The sequence below is a fragment of the Homarus americanus genome, unplaced genomic scaffold (genome assembly GCF_018991925.1).
Source record: "Homarus americanus isolate GMGI-L3 unplaced genomic scaffold, GMGI_Hamer_2.0 scaffold59514, whole genome shotgun sequence".
Lineage (NCBI taxonomy): Eukaryota > Metazoa > Arthropoda > Malacostraca > Decapoda > Nephropidae > Homarus > Homarus americanus.
The window spans coordinates 151,908-172,619 of NW_024722406.1; positions in this window are offsets into that span (position 1 = coordinate 151,908).

The window sequence follows — 20,712 nt, forward strand, 5'->3', positions numbered from 1 at the left end:
GAGAGAGATACATAGAGAGAGTGGGGAGAGAGAGAGAGATACATAGAGAGAGGGAGAGAAAGAGAGATACATAGAGAGAGAGTGGGAGAGAAAGAGAGATACATAAGAGAGAGAGAGGGAGAGAGAGAGAGATATAGGAGAGAGAGGGAGAGAGAGAGATACATAGAGAGAGGGAGAGAGAGAGAGATACATAGAGAGAGTGGGGAGAGAGAGAGTGGGGAGAGAAAGAGAGATACATAGAGAGAGAGGGAGAGAGAGAGAGATACATAGAGAGAGAGGAGAGAAAGAGAGATACATAGAGAGACAGGGGAGAGAAAGAGAGATACATGAGAGAGAGGGAGAGAAAGAGAGATATACAGAGAGAGAGGGAGAAAAGAGAGATACATAGAGAGAGGGAGAAAAGAGAGATACAGAGAGAGAGGGGAGAAAAAGAGAGATACATAGAGAGAGAGGGGAGGAAAAAGAGAGATACATAGAGAGAGAGGGAGAAAAAGAGAGATACATAGAGAGAGAGGGAGAGAAAGAGAGATACATAGAGAGAGAGGGGAGAAAAGAGAGATACATAGAGAGAGGGAGGGAGAAAAGAGATACATAGAGAGAGAGAGGGAGAGAGAGATACATAGAGAGAGGGGAACATAGAGAGGAGAGAAAGAGAGATACATAGAGAGAGTGGGGAGAGAAAGAGAGACATACAGAGAGAGGGAGAGAGAGATACATAGAGAGAGAGAGGAGAGAAAGAGAGATACATAGAGAGAGTGGGAGAGAAAGAGAGATACAGAGAGAGAGAGGGAGAGAGAGATACATAGAGAGAGTGGGGGAGAGAAAGAGAGATACATAGAGAGAGTGGTAAGGTTCAGGGTCAGTGGTGATACACTCCACCTTATTAATCATCCTTCAAGTTGTAACTGTAAAGGAGAGGAGGGGAGGAGGAGGGAAGAGGGAGGGGAGGAAAGATGGATAGGGGGAGGGGAGGAGGGAGGGAAGATGGATAGGGAGGGAGGGGAAAGGAAACTGAGTATAACAAAATATATAATACAGAAAGAAAGATCGAGGCACACACAGACACACAGACACACACACATATATACACGCACACAGACACACACAGACATACACACACACACATATATACACGCACACAGACATACAACACACACATATATACACACAGACATACACACAACACACATATATACATAGCACACACACACACACATATATAAAATCTTAACAGCCGCCAAAGTTTTCACAAGTGGGATAAATTTCGAGCTCAAATGTTGGCGTTTTGGCGAGATATATTTACGATCACTTCAAATTTAGCGATATTTTACAGGAGCAAATATGGTGTAGCTTTTATTACGGTACGTGTGTGTGTGTGTGTGTGTGTGTGTGTGTGTGTGTGTGAAAATTATGTTTTAACTTTGACCCTTGAAGACGATGGTTTGACCCTTTGAGGACGATGATTTAACCCAATGAGTACGATATTTTAACCCTTCAAGATAAGGAGTGACCCTCGAACTCTTAAGTGGGCCTCAAAAACCCTTAAGTGGCCACCAACACTGGAGGCCCTCAAGCTCTGTGAGTGGCCAGTATGTCTCCTGGGTGGGAACAACAATCATGTTTATTGGCTGCCATTTCGCCATGCACCATTACGTCACCATTACGTCACCATTACGTCAGTAGTGTGGACTCAAATAACGTCATATAAAGCAATATTTAGTACTTTGAGCTGCGACAGACAGCTCTATAGGCGCTTGACACTGACTGAGTATTAATTAATTTTACGAGACTTGTATTGTCTATATACAAGCTGAGCCTACTGTGTAAACTTGTATGTCGATATAATGATTTCTCTCTCCCCCCCTCTTTATCTATCTATATCTGTCTCGTTTTCTCTCTCTTTCTTTCTCTCTCACTCCATTCAAAATAGTTTAAATTTACGATTGTGATTATCTTTCCAATCTTCGCTAATCATCTTTAACCTGACCGAACCTGACCTGACCTAACCTGACCTCACCTGACCTGACCTAACCTGACCTGACCTAACCTAAGCATAAATCGACTTTAGGATATTTATGGTTTAATCGTAACCCTTAAATTAAAGTTAGTTTTAGGCAGTAGTTGTAGTTCGTGGTTATCATTAAGGCCGTAGTTGTGGTTCGTGGTTGTTTTTGTAACATAGATCGCCTGAAGTGGAATGTAAACAAAGAGGAAGGAGACGTTATTGTCAAAGTGTCGTCGAGGAGCGTCTTATTGTCGTATAAGTGTTGACGAGAGTTGCTGTGTTGCCAGACGTATGATGAGAGGAGGGGTTCTTTCTCTCACTGTCTCTCACTTTGTATATCTTTTTTTTTCTTTATCTATTTGCATTATTTTCTCTCTCTCTCTCTCTCTCTCTCTCTTTTCTTTCTTTGTCTATCTATCTTTCTGTCTTTTACTCTCTCTCCTCGCTATCTATCTATCTATCTCTGTTTCTTTTTCTTTGTCTCTCTTTGTGTATCTATCTTTCTATCTTTATCCCCTCTCTCTCTCTCTCTCTCTCAACCTGCTGTATGAGAGCCTCCACCACACCATCGGCAGCAGTACGCGCCTGGCCGTCATAGAGGGCACATGTGTGGCTCACCAGCTCCCCTCACCTCTGTCAGTGGCTCATTGTAGAACCGATTAGGAACCACAGCTAAAGGTAAAGCAATCCTCTCTCTGATGGTGAACCGTATTGATGAACAAGTCTGATTGAACCGTATTGGTGAACAAGTCTGATTGAACCGTATTGGTGAACAAGTCTGATTGAACCGTATTGATAACAAGTCTGATTGAAACCGCAGGAACAAGTCTGATTGAACCGTATTGATGAACAAGTCCGATTGAACCGTATTGGAACAAGTCTGATTGGAACCTCATTGGTGAACAAGTCTGATTGAACCGTATTGGAACAAGTCTTGATTGAAACTGTATTGGTGAACAAGTCTGATTGAACCGTATTGGTGAACAAGTCTGATTGAACCGTATTGATGAACAAGTCTGATTGAACCGTATTGGTGAACAAGTCTGATTGAACCGTATTGGTGAACAAGTCTGATTGAACCGTATTGATGAACAAGTCTGATTGAACCGTATTGATGAACAAGTCTGATTGAACTGCATTATTGAACAAGTCTGATTGAACCGTATTGATGAACAAGTCTGATTGAACCGTATTGATGAACAAGTCTGATTGAACCGCACTGATGAACAAGTCTGATTGAACCGTATTATCGATCTAATTTGCATATTGTATTGTTTTAAAGTTATCACAAGACCATAGAACTTTCTGAAGGTTCCCGTAAGTGATAATGTTGTTATTTTGTGGGGAGGGGTAAGATGGATTTGCATATTCCATCGGCGTCTCAGTTGAATAGTTTAAGTGTGTGTAAAGTTTGAGGGGATCAGTCATGTTTCTTTAGCGACTGGATAGATGGATGAATGAGTGGATAGGTGGGTTGGCTGGGGTGAGGGTGGGTGTGGATAGGGTTGGCTGGGGTGAGGGTGGGTGGATAGGTGGTTGGCTGGGGTGAGGGTGGGTGTGATAGTGTTAGGCTGGGGTGAGGGTGGGTGTGGATAGGTGGGATGGTTGGGAGGGTGGTGTGGATAGGGTGGGTTGGCTGGGGTGAGGTGGGTGTGATAGGTGGGTTGGCTGGGGTAGGGGTGGGTGTGGATAGTGGGTTAGCTGGGGTGAGGTGGGTGTGGATAGGTGGGATGGAGAGGGGTGGGTGTGGATAGGTGGGTTGGCTGGGGTGTGGGTGGGTGTGGATAGGTGGTTGGCTGGGGTGAGGGTGGGTGTGGATAGGTGGGTTGGTTGGGGTGTGGCTGAGTGGGTAGGTGGATAGATTTTGAAAACTAAAAAGAGATAAAGAATGGGAGAGAGGAATAAAGAAAGAGAGAGAGTTAAATAAAGAAAAAGAGAGAGTCACTCCAGCATTAATGGGGTAATAATTTCGTTCACTTAAGGACAAGAAAAGCGCTAATTTAAAACCCAGCCAATAATACACAAACACACTGTACCATTAATCAGGGGTTGTAGTGCTAGACACACAGACAGACAGGCATACAGACAGACAGACAGGCACACAGACAGACAGACAGGCACACAGAAAGACAGACAGACAGGCACACAGACAGACAGACAGACAGACAGACAGGCATACAGACAGACAGACAGACACACAGACAGACAGACAGATAGACAGACACACAGACAGACAGGCACACAGACAGAGACAGGCACACAGACAGACACACAGACAGACAGACAGACAGACAATTAATACAAGCCAACATTAACATAATTAATATATTTCTGGTTTAAAAAATAAATATTATAATTCCTTAATATTTTAATTGGTTAAATATTATTATTATTATTAATGTAATATAAGTGAAACTACTGTATGTGATAGGTGTATCTCTCTCTCTTTCTCTCTTTTTTCTCTCTGTCTATCTGGAAAAAATAGAGAGAGAGAGAGAAATGAGAGAGCAAGAGAGAGAGAGACTTATTTTTAGTTATACTTCCAATGTCGCGATATTTTGGCAAAACTGTGTTGTAGTTTTTGAAACGTTGGGCTTTGTGGTAAGGAGAGTTGAGAGATTAGAGAAAAAAAAAAAAAGAGAGAGAGAGAGAGAGAGAGTTTGTATGTGTGTATCTTATTTTTTGTTGCTGCCAATGTCGCGAAAATTTCAAAAGGTTATAACTGAGAGAGATGGATTATTAAGGGGATTCGAGATTAAGAGAGAGAGAGAGTGTGTGTGTGTGTGTGTTTGTGTGAGAGAGAGAGAGAGAGGTTAATATCACCATTTCTCTATATTCTGATTGGCAATAAGGATAATATCTATATTTCTCAACGTATCTGATTGTCAGTAAATGTAAAGTCCTGATTTCGCTTCCAAATTTGGTGATATTTTTTTCACGAAATCTGATTGGCGGGCAGTTGAGGTGAAAATCTGATTATCTTCTTAATCTGATTGGCGATTAATGTTCGAATCGTGAGGCTTAATCTGTAATCCGAAATAATCTGATTGGGCTTAAAGGATTGTTTTGATTGGTAGGTTACTCTAAGCTGAATGGAATCGTCTCGCGGTAATCAGAATGAAATAGCAACTGCGTGACACGTGGTGAAGGGGTTAATATAAAGGGTTATTTTGATTGGTTCCCGGAGGTGAGATCTGATTGGCTGTTGTTTAAAATGTCAAAGATTAACGTAAGAATCTTTGACCAATCAGATCGTATCTTTCAGGCCAATGTGAACTGTGATTGGTTCTCGAAGAAGTTCTATCCACCAATCAGAATAAAGACTACTTCACAAACATTTCTCTCTCTGCCAATCAGAATTCACTCTCTCTACCTCTCAGCCAATCAGAAACGCTGTCTATAACAAACATTCTCGTAGCCAATCAGAATTCACTCTTATCTCTCACAAGCATTCTCTTTCAGCCAGTCAGAATTCAATATTTCTCGAAAAATATTCTCTCGGCCAATCAGAATTCACTATCTCTATCTCTCAGCCAGTCAGGTTCTCAAACAGGTGAATGTCCGGTCTTGACGAGAGGGTTATACGTGAGGTGGATTCACTGATTGATATTTGCAAACAATTTTCTTTTGTTTGCAATCCCAAGCAAAAACAAAAAGCAAACAGTTTATTTCTATATCTATTTCAGAGTTTAGCAGACAATATTATAAACAATGTATATATGTAATTTCAGATTAGAAGAAACTTGTAGAAAGTGCAAACAGAGTGTATAGAAGTGTAGACAGTGCAAACAATTTCTTATATATAGAAAATAAGAGAGAAGTGTAAACAGATTGTAGAAAAGTGCAACAGTTCTTCCGTATAAAATATGAGGAAAGAGTAAACAAAGTGCAGAAAGCGAAACAAAGAGCAAACAAAATTCTTCTATTTTACGAATCATTTGGCAAATGTAGACAATGAGGTGTAATTCATATCCCAGCAAACAAATTCAGACGATGTTTGCTATTACACATTCGAAGCTTAATAGACAAGTGTAGACAATGTGAACTAACTGAAGACAAGTGTAGACAATATTTAGACACATGAAAACGAGTGTAGCATGTAGAAAATGTGATCTAACTGCAGACAATTAGATGTTATATACACACGTGCAAACAGGTGTAGACAAGTGCAAACAGGTGTAGACAAGTGCAAACAAGTGATGGATCCCGGCAAAATCTTCCAAATTATCACCAACAGCACATTATTAGGTAAGTCTATTTGTCTATCTATCGAGGTAAATATCTATCTGTCTATCTATCTATCTATTTATCTATCAGTCTGTCTGTATGTCTGTCTATTCGTTCATCTATCTGTCTATCTGAATAAGAATGGAACAGTCTCCGTGGATAATGTCCGCCATCATAAGTCTTCAATGACAGACAGATAAAGAAAAAAAAAAGAGAGAGAGAGAGACCAGAGAGAGAGAGAGAGAGAGAGAGAGATGCAAAGAGAGAGAGAGAGAGAGAGGTCTCATTGGGATTGTAAATATTTCTTGATGGTGGTGGTGGTGGTGATTGTGGTGAGGGTGATAGTGAGGTGGTGGTGATAGTGGTAAATCGACACCATATTGGAGCTGTAATAATGACTCAGGTGACTCACATAAGTAAATGGTATGCATCATGTCTTTCAAAATGGCGGATGAATCGGTGTGAGACTGTAGTGGGAGGGGCGGGGGGCTTTTATCAGTTGTGAGTGGCAGCAATCTTATCCGGAAATATTTAAGAATTGGGACTTGGTTCCTCTCTCTCTCTCTCTCTCTCTCTCTCTCTCTCTCTCTCTCTCTCTCTCTCTCTCTCTCTCTCTCTAGGTGATGTACTGAATTCTATCAGGCTGAACTGCGTGAAAATACTGTCAGAATAACGAAGGAGAGAGGGGGAAGGAGGAGAAGGAGGGAAGAGAGGGGGAAGGAGGGAGAGAGGGCTGGAGGGGGGGAGAGGGCTGGGGGAGGGGGAGAGAGGGCTGGGGAGGCTGTCTGGATTTTGTCCTGAGAGAGAATGAAAAGGTTCGGTCGCCACTACCAGCACCACCACCATCACTAACCCTACTACTACCACCACTACTACCACTACTACCACCACTACTACTACCACCAATACCGTCATCAGTAAGTTAATTATCATCACTATTACCACCACCCACCACCAATACTACCACTACCATCACCACCACCTACCACCACTACCACCATCACCACCTACCACCACCACCACCACCACCACCTACCACCACTACCACCATCACCACCTACCACCACTACCACCATCACCACAATATTTCACCAAGGAGTCCAACCCAGCCGTGAACGACACGTCTCAGGGACCAGGAGTATAAACATCAGAAGAACATTCATGTAAAATATTTTCCTGTCACCAATTTTATCTTTTTTTTTAATATTTTTGCCGTTGGTTTGGTGATGAAATTGAGATTGATGTTGATTGATGATAATCCGTCAATTGGGAATTAATTAGACGGGTGTTTAGAAGGTAAGAGAGATATTCTGTGTTTTTTAACTTTACGAAGGCTATCTGGGCGCAAGATATTTTTATTACGATAAATTCTTGTTTTTTTCCAATAGATCGTAAGATGAAGGAAAAATCTCAATTATACTCTATATTTAACGTATTTAATTGTCCTAGTAAAGATGGATTCTTAAATAGTCGTGGTATTATTTTTTTATCTTGGAAAACGTATCGTACTGCTTCCCTCCCTTATGAGACGTATCGTACTGCTTCCCTCCCTTATGAGACGTATCGTACTGCTTCCTCCCCCTTATGAGACGTATCGTACTGCTTCCTCCCTTATGAGACGTATCGTACTGCTTCCTCCCTTATGAGACGTATCGTACTGCTTCCTCCCTTATGAGACGTATCGTACTGCTTCCTCCCCTTATGAGACGTATCGTACTGCTTCCTCCCTTATGAGACGTATCGTACTGCTTCCCTCCCTTATGAGACGTATCGTACTGCTTCCCTCCCTTATGAGACGTATCGTACTGCTTCCTCCCTTATGAGACGTATCGTACTGCTTCCCTCCCTTATGAGACGTATCGTACTGCTTCCCTCCCTATGAGACGTAATACTGCTTCCTCCCTTAGACGTATCGTACTGCTTCCTTCCCTTAAGAGACGTAATGTACTGCTTCCTCCCTATGAGACGTATCATACTGCTTCCTCCCTTATGAGACGTATCGTACTGCTTCCTCCCTTATGAGACGTATACGTACTGCTTCCTCCCTATGAGACGTATTGTACTGCTTCCTTCCTTATGAGACGTATCGTACTGCTTCCCTCCTTATGAGACGTATCGTACTGCTTCCTCCCTTATAACGTATCGTACTGCTTCCCTCCCTATGAGACGTATCGTACTGCTTCCTCCCTTATGAGACGTATCGTACTGCTTCCCTCCCTTATGAGACGTATTGTACTGCTTCCTCCCTTATGAGACGTAATGTACTGCTTCCTCCCTATGAGACGTATCGTACTGCTTCCCTCCCTTATGAGACGTATCGTAATGCTCTCCTTATGAGACGAAGTAGAAAGGAGTTTTTATTTACGATCTTTTAATGTTTTATCGTAAAGTTGTAAGGTAGTACGGTCATCAGCTCTCTTTCTCTCACTTTCTTTTCTCACTTTCTCTCATGTCTGTCTATTTATCATTGTTTTCCTGTCTATCTATCTGTCTATGTATGTAGGTAAATATGTGTTTATCTATTTTTTATCGCTCTCTCTCATTTTCTATTTTGTCTATCTCTCTCTCTCTCTCTCTCTCTCTCTCTCTCTCTCTCTCTCTCTCTCTCTCTCCTCTCTCTCTCCCTCTTCCTCTTTTCCACGAACATAAACCTTACCTCCTCTCTTTACTACTTCTCTCTCCGTCCTCGTCTGTTCACTACTTCCCCTTCCGTATACACCAACAGAAGAAGGACAATGTGAAAACTGATAAAGATGGGGAGAGAGTTGTGATGACCGTAGCAAGTTTGTGTGGTTATTTTACTCTCTTTTCTCTCTCTCTCTCTCTCTCTCTCTCTCTCTCTATCTATCTATCTATTCTCTCTCTCTCTCTCTATCTATCTACCTTCTCTGCTTCAGTTTATGACACTTCTTCAATCTCCTCGTCATTATTCATCTCCTCTCTCCCTCCTCCCTCCTCCCTCCCTCCCTCCCTCCTCCCGCCCTCCCCCTCCCTTCCTCTCCTCTCTCCCTCCCTCCCTCCCTCCCTCCCTCCCTCCTCTCCCTCCCTCCTCCCTCCCTCCCTCCCTCCCTCCCTCTCCCTCCTCCCTCTCCCTCCCTCCCTCCTCCTCCCTCCCTCTCCCTCCCTCCTCCTCCTCCCTCCCCTCTTCCCTCCCTCCCTCCCTCCCTCCCTCCCTCCCTCCCTCCCTCCCTCCCTCCAGAAAGTAATACCCTCCAACACTAATATATTACCATAATATTTTCGCTATGGTAATATCTCTCCTTCCGGTCAACTTTTAATGTAAATATTGTAAAAAATATTGTAAATGGGTTTTTTAGGCGTTGATTGTAAATTGTTTGGAGTATTGTGATGTTTGGTTGTGAGCGAGAGAGAGAGAGAGAGAGAGAAGAGAGAGAGAGAGAGAGAGAAAGAGAGAGAGAGAGAGAGAGAGAGTTTCCTACAATACATACATTAAATTTGTGTAATACTCTTCACTGTTGGCGTTATGAAAACATCACAATACCTACACACACACACACATCCACAACATCCACACCGCCACACAACACCCACACAGAACACAACCCTACCCACACCTACCCCCACCCACCCACACCCCCCACCCACACCACCCCTCCCACAGATGGCGTAACTCACCTTTTTACACCTGGAGGTAAAGTGGACAAGACGGTTCATCCGGGTACATTAATCTCGCTAATTACTTCACAAAAATGGTAGTAAAGTTACAGGTCTGTCGGTGCTACTGAAGACTGGTGGTTAAGGCTGTAAGATGAGAGGGTTAGGTTAGGTTATTTTATTAATGTATGTATGTATATATGTATGTATCTATGTATGTATTTATGTATGTATGTATGTATGTATGTATGTATCTATGTATGTATGTGTCTATGTATTTTATTTATTTATTTAGTTATTTTTACAAGGATTATCCACCCAAGAAGAGGTAATTGACCCACACCGGGGCCTGAGGGGGAACCACAACTCAATAGAAAAATTAAAAAGAAAAAATCAAGAGTGAGAAACGATATATGTTGTGTTGTGTTGTGTTGTGTTGTGTTTGGGGTGTTGTAAGTTGTGTTGCTAAAGTACGAGAAACAATTGAGACCCAGCAATTGTGTGTAAATGAGGCAGAAAGTCAGATCATCAACCTGGTCACATATGGCAGCAGGGTCCACCATTAGACAACACATTATGCTTCCAATATCTTCCCAGTACCTCCTGTTTGGTACCTGTCTGCTACCTACACATAACCTCTTAATTTCACCCCCACAACCCACTTTAAATACCACCCCCACACCCTAAATTACACCTCACCTCCCCACCCTTAGTTGCCAAACACCATTATTTTGGTAAAACTTATGGGTGACTTATAAGGTCATTAAGTTGGCTAAGTTATGTACTTAAGTTAAATAATTTGGTAGGGTTAAGGGAGTTAGGGGGTTGTTAGGGGGTGGGGTTAGGTTAGGAGAGCTAAATTTCCACATATCCTCCTTCTGTTTTTCCTTCCGGTCATTTCCGCCAAACTTCCTCTCTATCCTCCGCCTCTCCGCCCTTTCTCCCTCCTCTCACCCTCCCCCTCACCTCCCTCTCACCTCCTCCTCCTCTCACCTCCTCACCTCACCTCCCTCCCTCCTCACCCTCCCCCTCCCTCACCCTCCCCTTTCCTCTCCACCTCCCTCCCCTCACCCTCCCTCCCTCCCTCTCTCACCTCCCTTCACCCTCCTCCTCACCCTCTCCTCTCCCATCTCGTTAACTAACTTTTGTTTATTGTTATTAAGATGATAGAGGTGATGTAGTGTGGATATTTGTCTGGATGGATTGACGGATGAATGGATGAATGGATGAATGAATTGATAGTTGTCTTAGAGCGTTAATTATAAGTCCCGTTGGGTTATTTTATAAACTAGTCATGACCTCCCCACCCCCACCCTCCAGGCTGATCTTATAGTACAGTGAGAGAAAGTGAGCAAGGGAGAGAGAGAGAAGAGAGAAGAGAGAGAGAGAGAGAGAGAGAGAGAATAAGCAAAGAAGTAATATATGTAGAAATAAAAAGCTTTCTCTCTCTCTCTCTCTCTCTCACCCCACACTACCACCAAACACACACACACACACACACACACACACACACACACACACACACACACAGTATTTTTCTCTCTCCTCCCTATTTATGCCCTCTTTCCCTCTGTCTCACCCCTCTCATTCTCTCCTCTCCTCCCCTATATCTCCTCCCACACCACCATACCACCAACACCACCAGAGACAAGTGGTTCACTCGAACCCTGGGCCGGCGAGTTTGGGACGATGGGCAGTTCCCTTAGCCACTGGCACTACTGTCACGAAATACGACACGCATGACTGTATGACTGTCATGTTTTATGCCGATGGGTTTTTGATGACAATGCCTTGAAGAGTGTCTGTATGTTCCTCTCTCTCTCTCTTTATTTATGTCTGTATATTTATGTGTCTCTTTTCTCTAATTTTAGTCTCTCTCTCTCTCTCTCTCTGTTTCTTTCCTTGTTTATTAAATATATAAACAACACACACACACACACACACACACACATATACAGTATGAACTCAAGCACTAACAAGTTAACAAGGAATTGGCCAGTGATTACACCCACGAACAAGGGGCCTCTTAACAAGCTGTCATTAAAGTCTGATGAATGTAGAGAGAGAGAGAGAGAGAGAGAGAGAAGAGAGAGAGAGAGAGAGAGACAGACTTAAAAATAATAACAATTTATAGGCAAAATCACCTCTTCTTCTCTCTCCCGGTCTCTTATCTAGTATCTCTTCCTGTCTCCTTCATTACCTCACCTTTCTCAGTATCTCCCCACATCTCCAACAAAATAAAGAGACTGAGAGATAAAAAACACACTAGAGAAAAGAGAGAGACGTTATGACCACACCTATAGTCGTTGCATGGTAATGGAGACATGAGAAACGCCTTGTTTACTAACAGTGGAAGGTTACCTTGGCGTGTGAATGTAAAATATATTCTTTGTTTATACGGGCCCGTGTGGAGTACAATCAGGTGTCTGCTGTGTTTTTGTGGTCGTATGGATGTTTTTGCATGTGTGTGATGTGTATATGTAAAATATGTTTTAATGTATATATTTGTCGACACAATAATAATAATATGAACAAGAACAACATCAACAAAATTATTAAATAAATAATTACGAACTTTCACAAACTACAACATAAAGTACTTAATACGACACCTGGAAACTTTGATTAAATCCCACCTCACCTGACACTAGAGGGGGGAATGCCACCCACATCCATAACAAATACAAAACACAAACTTGACTTAAGACCACCCAGCCTCTGATTAAGGGTTCCTAAGTTCAATTTTCCTCCTAACTGGTGACTTGGGAACGTATCTAACTTACTCACTTGAACTACCACACAAAGATGGATTCTCACATCACCATTTAGGAGATAAATTAAATTAGGATCTTATAAGACACGGATGGCTTTGGCAGCTAGAGAGAGATAAAAGAATATAATACACAACAGGATTATTTAGATGCAAAACACACATGTTGCCCACCTGAGCGAATCACCTGGCTAGAGTTACCTTGATAAAGCAGGTAACTTAATTAGCATTAATAGATAAACTTATTAGTTTTTCTCTGAACACCTGCTGAGCTATTTTACTACTATTGTTATATATCATTGCTGCTATTGTTGTTGAAATGAACGAATATGCACAAGAGACTTAAACACACACACACACACACATATACACACACACACACACACACACACACACAACCTCCAATGTACACCACCTTTCTCCAACACCTCTCATACTTTCCTCACACACTCACACACCCTTACCAGTCCCCTCCACCACACCCTCCAGTCTTCCCTACATATCACACACACTTTTCCCCCACACACCCCACACTCTCCCCACACCCCCCCACACACCCCACACCACACACCCCCACACACACCCCACACACACTCCCCCCACACACCCCCACACACTCCCCACACACTCCACACACTTCCACACACCCCACAACTCCCCACACACTTAATCACTACTTCTCACTTTGACAACTTACAAAGGGTTGAAGAAGGTTTACCAATTGCCTTACGTTTAAAGGCTTGTCTCATGAGTTCCTGGAGATAATAGCCCTGAGAGATAGGTGAGATAGCTTGGAGGATGAGAGATAGGTGAGATAGCTAGGAGGGAGAGAGATAGGTGAGAGAACAATTGGGAGACGATTGAAGATGTAGCTGAGAGGCTGAGAGACACACAGGAGATGAGAGACAGAGAGAGAGGGAGGGAGAGAGAGATAGACAAAGAGAGAGAGTGCTAATAACTTTCACATCCTCCTCACAGAAGTAAACAGAACTATTATCTGTGTCTTTCTTGATTAACTCTCTCTCTCTCTCTCTCTCTCTCTCTCTCTTCTTTCTTCGTTACCCCTCCTCACTTCTCTCTTCTCCTCCTCTCCCTCTCTCCCTTCGTGAATGGTAGAAGCCTGATAAACTGGGAAATAGGATCTGCTCATTAACATGTCTCTAATGTACGACCTGATGCTGTGTGAGAGAGAGAGGAGAGGAGAAAGAGGAGAGAAATGAAAAAAGAGTTATAGATAGACAGATAAATAGAGAGAGAGAGAAAGAAAGACATATTAAGGAGCTCCTATATCCTAACTTCGGCAGCTGCTAACTTTCCCAGGCTACTAATCGACGCCTTGAACCCAACTTAGGACGTTGGCGTCATCCTTCCCGGACTTGATGAGCCAGTAAGTCCGAACTTAAGATAACTTGACCAGGATTACATGAGAGAAAGGGACTTGAATTAATTTATTTATGATAAACGAACTTAAGATAACACAGTTGGACTCAAAAGATAGCGGCCGGGCTTGAAGACAGATGGGAACTGAATGATGGACGATGTGGCAGTTTATGGATTAAAGATTTTCTCACTTTCTCTCTGTTTATCTTTATTTCTGTATTTTGTTGTCTTTAATCCCTGTCTCTGTCTCTATCACCATCCTACCTTTAGCCTCTCTCTCTAATGCAGTAACAGTGTAGTTATCTCCCCTAATTGTCATGCTAACGAGGGCAAATGACTCCGCCTTATTCTCCACAGCTGCTAGTTGAAGAGAAGCTGTCATACATACATACATACATACATACATACACACACTTATATTCATGCATACACACGGCTACATACACACAAACACTCATACACACGTACATGTTATATATATACACACACTCGGTAATTTGTATAAAGACCCAAACATTTTCCCACGCTCACCTAAATTCTCCCACGCTCACCTAAATTTTCCCACGCACACCTAAATTTTCCCACCCTCACCTAAATTCTCCCACGCTCACCTAAATTCTCCCACGCTCACCTAAATTTTCCCACGCTCACCTAAATTTTCCCACGGGCACCTAAATTTTCCCACGCTCACCTAAATTTTCCCACGGGCACCTAAATTCTCCCACGCTCACCTAAATTTTCCCACGCTCACCTAAATTTTCCCGGGTAATTAAGGGTCAATTGGGTAGCGTTAGTTAGTTAGGATCTGACCTCTCTTGTTTCCACTCTATCTTGACCTGGAGTTAATTACTGTTTTTATAGAGTAAGTGAAGTGTTACGTTAAGCTGAAGTTTGTGTTGTGTTGAGCTGATGTTTGTGTTGTGTTGAGCTGATGTTTGTGTTGTGTTGAGCTGAAGTTTGTGTTGTGTTGAGCTGAAGTTTGTGTTGTGTTAAGCTGAAGTTTGTGTTGTGTTGAGCTGAAGTTTGTGTTGTGTTGAGCTGATGTTTGTGTTGTGTTGAGCTGATGTTTGTGTTGTGTTGAGCTGATGTTTGTGTTGTGTTGAGCTAAAGTTTGTGTTGTGTTGAACTGATGTTTGTGTGTGTTGAGCTGAAGTTTGTGTTATGTTGAGCTGAAGTTTGTGTTGTGTTAAGCTGATGTTTGTATTTGTGTTGAGCTGAAGTTTGTGTTGTGTTAAGCTGAAGATTTGTGTTTGTGTTGGGCTAGGAAGTTTGTGTTGTGTTGTGAGGCTAAGTGTGTGTTGTGTTGAGCTAAGTTTGTGTTGTGTTAAAATGATGTTTGTGTTGTGTTGGGCTGAGTTTGTGTTGTATTGAGCTGATGTTTGTGTTGTGTTGAGCTGAAGTTTGTGTTGTGTTGAGCTGATGTTTGTGTTACGTTGAGCTGAAGTGTGTTGTATTGAGCTGATGTTTGTGTTGTGTTGAGCTGATGTTTGTGTTACGTTGAGCTGAAGTTTGTGTTGTGTTGAGCTGAAGTTTGTGTTGTATTGAGCTGAAGTTTGTGTTGTGTTGTGTGTTGGAATGGTGGGGATTTTTTGGTGTTTTTTTTTTAAGTTGGGGAATATTTTCTTACTGTATGTTTGGGATGGTGGGGGAGTTTCTGTCTTATGAGTGGGGGGAGGGGTAGGAGGGGGGGAGGGGTAGGAGAGGAGAGGGGGAGGAGGGGGGGGCATCACCATGAGAACTGAATGGGAGTTTCCTTTAGACGGTCTTAATATTTTCCCTAAAACTATCCCTTTGAATTTTCCCTAAACAGGTAAAATAACACAGGGAAAATACCCCAACACGCCATCAACTTCCAGAATTTTCCCGAGACGTTATAATGAGGCAGGGAAAAAAACTCCTCTGAACCATCATTTGGCGGGGAAATTTTTCTCTTATAAGTCTCTAATTTCCCTAATTTCTTGCCGACTAACACCTGCCAGTCTGTGAGAGAGGCGACAGACAGAGAGAGACAGACAGACAGAGAGAGACAGACAGACAGAGAGAGACAGACAGACAGATAGATTGATAGAGAGACAGGTAGACAGATTGATAGATTGCTAGAGACAGACAGACAGGTAGACAGACATATAAATATAGATAGGGAGATTGAAAGAGAGACAAACAGACAAGTACACAGACAGAAAAAGACAGACAGAGAGAGACAGACACTCACCAACATACACGGCAGAGAACACGGGTTCGTATCCCCCACATAATGGCTGTATTAATGTACTTAAAACACTTACACGTGGCCTGGGTGCATTAGTAGTAGGCAGATTACTTATAAAAAAACTTACCCTACTTAATATGATAAGTTGGCTGCCAGACTGTACGATAGTTTGGGCGACTGTGTGTGTGTGTGTTGTGGCGACGGAGCTGCCGGAGTACGATGTTGGAGGAGAGAGGAGTGAGAGAGAGGGAGAGAAAGAAACGAAGAGAGAGAGATAGAGAGAACATAACCAAACGACAATAAAAACTAATAGAAAAAACAAGAATTTAAAAACACAAGGAATTTTATTTAATTTTTTTAAACGACAATTAAAGGAAGCGACCATCGTGCAAGAAGGACTTAAGTGCCTTCCCACCTTAACAAATAGGGAGTACGAAGTCATTATTGTGTTTTTGTTTTGCTTGTTTTAATTATTCCTTTTTTTTTGTTACTTTTTCTTTGTTTTCGTTGTTGTTATTTTTGTTGTTATTTTTTTTTTGTTATTGTTTTCTTGTTATTATTGCTTCTGTTTTGTTGTTAGTGCTTTTATTATTGTTTTTTGTTGTTGTTTTGTTGTTATTATAATCGTTTGTATTTGAGGCTTCCATTAACCTCCGGAAAGCTAACTAACCCCCCCTGTAGGCTTCCAGACTCTAAAACCTCATTATCCAGGCTTCCTTTCACCTCCAGAAACCTCCTAACCCCCCTGTAGGCTTCCAGACTCTAAAACCTCATCATCTGGGTTTCTATTTAGGTTCATAGATTACTGAAACCTCTCTTCAGGGTTTCCAGGGACGGGATGAAGCCCTGAGCGAGGGAAGGGTAAGGGGTGATACCATCTTAAGGGCTGCCTCACTTATTTGGCAACAGTTTACCGTCAAGAAAACTTTTGCAGAGTTGGTAATACTGCGACCTGGGGCGGTGTGGGGGATGTGGGGAGGTGTGGGGGCGGCAGCAAGAGGGTGTGGGTAGATGTGGGGGCGGCAGCAAGAGGGTGTGGGTAGATGTGGGGCGGCAGCAAGAGGGTGTGGGGTGAATGTGGGGGCGGCAGCAAGAGGGTGTGGGTAGGTGTAAGGGCGGCAGCAAGAGGGTGTGTGGGTAGGTGTGGGGGTGTGGCAGCAGGAAGGTGTGGGGAGGGTGTGGGTAGATGTGGGGGCAGCAGCAGAGGGTGTGGGTGGGTGTAGGGGCGGCAGCAAGAGGGTGTGGGTAGGTGTGGGGGGCAGCAGAGGGGGGTGGGTAGATGTGGGGGCGGCAGCAGAGGGTGTGGGTAGATGCAGGGGCGGCAGCAAGAGGGGTGTGGGTGGGTGTGAGGCGGCAGCAGAGGGTGTGGGTAGATGTGGGGCAGCAGCAGAGTGTAGGTCGTGGGGTAGATGTGGGGGCGTGCAGGTGTGGGTAGATGTGGGGGGCGGCAGCAAGAGGGTGTGGGTAGATGTGGGGGCGGCAGCAAGAGAGTGTAGGTCGGGTGTGGGTAGATGTGGGGGCGGCAGCAAGAGGGTGTGGGTAGATGTGGGGGCGGCAGCAAGAGAGTGTAGGTCGGGTGTGGGTAGATGTGGGGGCGGCAGTAAGAGGGCGCCACGACACACATTATACAAAAGCCTTATATATATATATTAAACCAACAAACACAAAGTTGTATACCTTCTGAATTCCATCCGAGTTGGAATCCTGGAATGGGAACTGGAATGGAGGAAAGAGAACTGGAATTCTGGAACTTGAACGGAAATTCTGTTAGGGGATTCCTGGAACTAGAATTATTGACTTTTTGGAATAGGAACTCTGAGGTGAATGGGAATTTTGGCTGGAAATCTCTGGCCGGAACAGGAATTATTGACTGGAATTTTCGGGAATAGGAACGCTTTTTTCAAATATGCCGGGAATATTGAGGGAATACGCCGGGAATTTAGGAAATATTCTGGGAATTTGAGGGAATATGCCAGGAATTTGGGGGAGCATTCGGGGAATTTGATGGAATTGTCCGGGAATTTAGGGAATAATCCGGAATTTTTTTGAAACGGGACAGGAATTATATTTATAGTGAATTTTAGAAACGGCTGGAATTCTGGAACTTAGGAATGGTCGCTATAATTCCTGGAAACAGAAATTGTATTACAGAAAATGAAATGGAGGAATATTTTGTGTATTTTCAACTAACCTAATCTAACCTAACCTAATCTAACCTAACCTAACCAAACCTAACCTAACCTAACACTAACCTAACCAAACCTAACCAAACCTAACCTAACACTAACCTAACCAAACCTAACCTAACACTAACCTAACCAAACCTAACCTAACCTAACACTAACCTAACCAAACCTAATCTAACCTAACCAAACCTAACCTAACCTAACTCTAACCTAACCCACCCAAACCTAATCTAACCTAACTCTAACCTAACACTACCCAAGCAAATATAAACACAAGACAAACACGGTGACAAACAAAACATTAAACAAACACAAGCAAACAAACACAAACATAAACATCTTAAACAAACACATAAAACAAAGGCAAAAAAACAATGCAAATAAACACACACATACACACATACACATACACACACACACACACACACACACCACACACACACACAAGTACAAACAAAAACTAAACAAACACAGAAAAACATAAAAAAACGTCACAAACAAAAACAAACACAGAGGACATAAAGGGGACTATGTAGGACAACGTGATAACATTTATTCAAAACTGTTCTCTCTCTTCTCTCTCTCTCTCTCTCTCTCTCTCTCTCTCTCTCTCTTAGTCTGTATATATCTGACTACAAACACTAAACACATACATACACACATACATACATACAACACAAATAAACACATACACACACACATACACACACACACACACACACACAAAACACACACACACACAAACACACAGAAATACAAACACCTTCACCTAACATACAATTTAATACATCTTCTGTATTTTGTATGCAAACTGTATCCCAGAACAGCCAGAGATGTTACAGTGTGTGTGTGTGTGTGTGTGTGTGTGTGTGTGTGTGTGTGTGTGTGTGTGTGTGTGTGTGTGTGTGTGTGTGTGTGTGTGTGTGTGTGTGTGTGTGTGTGTGTGTGTGTGTGTGTGTACCTGTGTAGAAAGTTAATTAAAACACTAGAGTTATGTTTGATATTTACTGAGGCAGGTTACTTGTGTGGGTCTCTCTCTCTCTCTCTCTCTCTCTCTCTCCCCCAGGGCCAATAACTCTCAAGCCCACAAACTAATAAACATATCAGTGTATGCAAGACCTCCCCTCCCCACCCACCCCACCTCCCTCCCTCCCACCCCTCCCTCCCACTCCCCCTCCCTTCCCTCCCCACCCCTCCCCACCCCTCCCACCCTCCCCACCCCTCCCACCCCACCTCCCCTCCCCCTCCCCCTCCCCTCCCCACATCTCCCCAGATTCAATAAATAAATAAGAATATCAGTATACATAAGAACACCCCAGAGAGACACTTTCTCAAGTGTGTCTCTTTTATCTCACAGACACATGTCTCTCAGGGGCCTACCGTGTCTGTGTGTGTCTGAGGTGAGTGTCTGTGTCTGTGAGGTAGGTCTTTGTGTCTCTCTCTCTCTCTCTCTCTCTCTCTCTCTCTACACACACCACAACACGGAATCGATCCCACTAAAGGCGACCGTGGCAGAGTGGTTAGTTGATATCCGTGAAGATTAGTTAGGAATTAGTTATAGTTGGTTAGGAATTAGTTATAGTTGGTTAGGAATTAGTTATAGTTGGTTAGGAATTAGTTATAGTTGGTTAGGAATTAGTTATAGTTGGTTAGGAATTAGTTATAGTTGGTTAGGAATTAGTTATAGTTGGTTAGGAATTAGTTATAGTTGGTTAGGAATTAGTTATAGTTGGTTAGGAATTAGTTATAGTTGGTTAGGAATTAGTTAAGTTGGTTAGGAATTAGTTATAGTTAGTTAGAATTAGTTATAGTTGGTTAGAATTAGTTATAGTTGGTTAGGAATTAGTTATAGTTGGTTAGGAATTAGTTATAGTTGGTTGAGAATTAGTTATAGTTGTTAGGAATTATTATGTTGGTTAGGAATTATTATAGTTAGGAATTAGTTATAGTTGGTTAGGAAATTAGTTATGGTTGGTTAGGAAATTATTAAGTTGGTAGGGAATTAGTTATAGTTTGTAGGAATTAGTTATAGTTGGTTAGGGAATTAGTTATAGCTGGTTGAGAATTAGTTATAGTTGGTTAGAATTAGTTATGTTGGTTGAATTAGTTATAGTTGGTTAGGAATTAGTTATAGTTGGTTAGGAATTGGTTATAGTTGGTGGAATTAGTTATAGTTAGTTGGAATTAGTATATTGGTTTAGAAATTAGTTATATTGGTTAGGAATTAGTTATAGTTGGTTAGGAATTGAGTATAGTTGGTTGGAATTAGTTATAGTTGGTTAGGAATTATTATAGTTGTTAGAATTAGTTATAGTTGGTT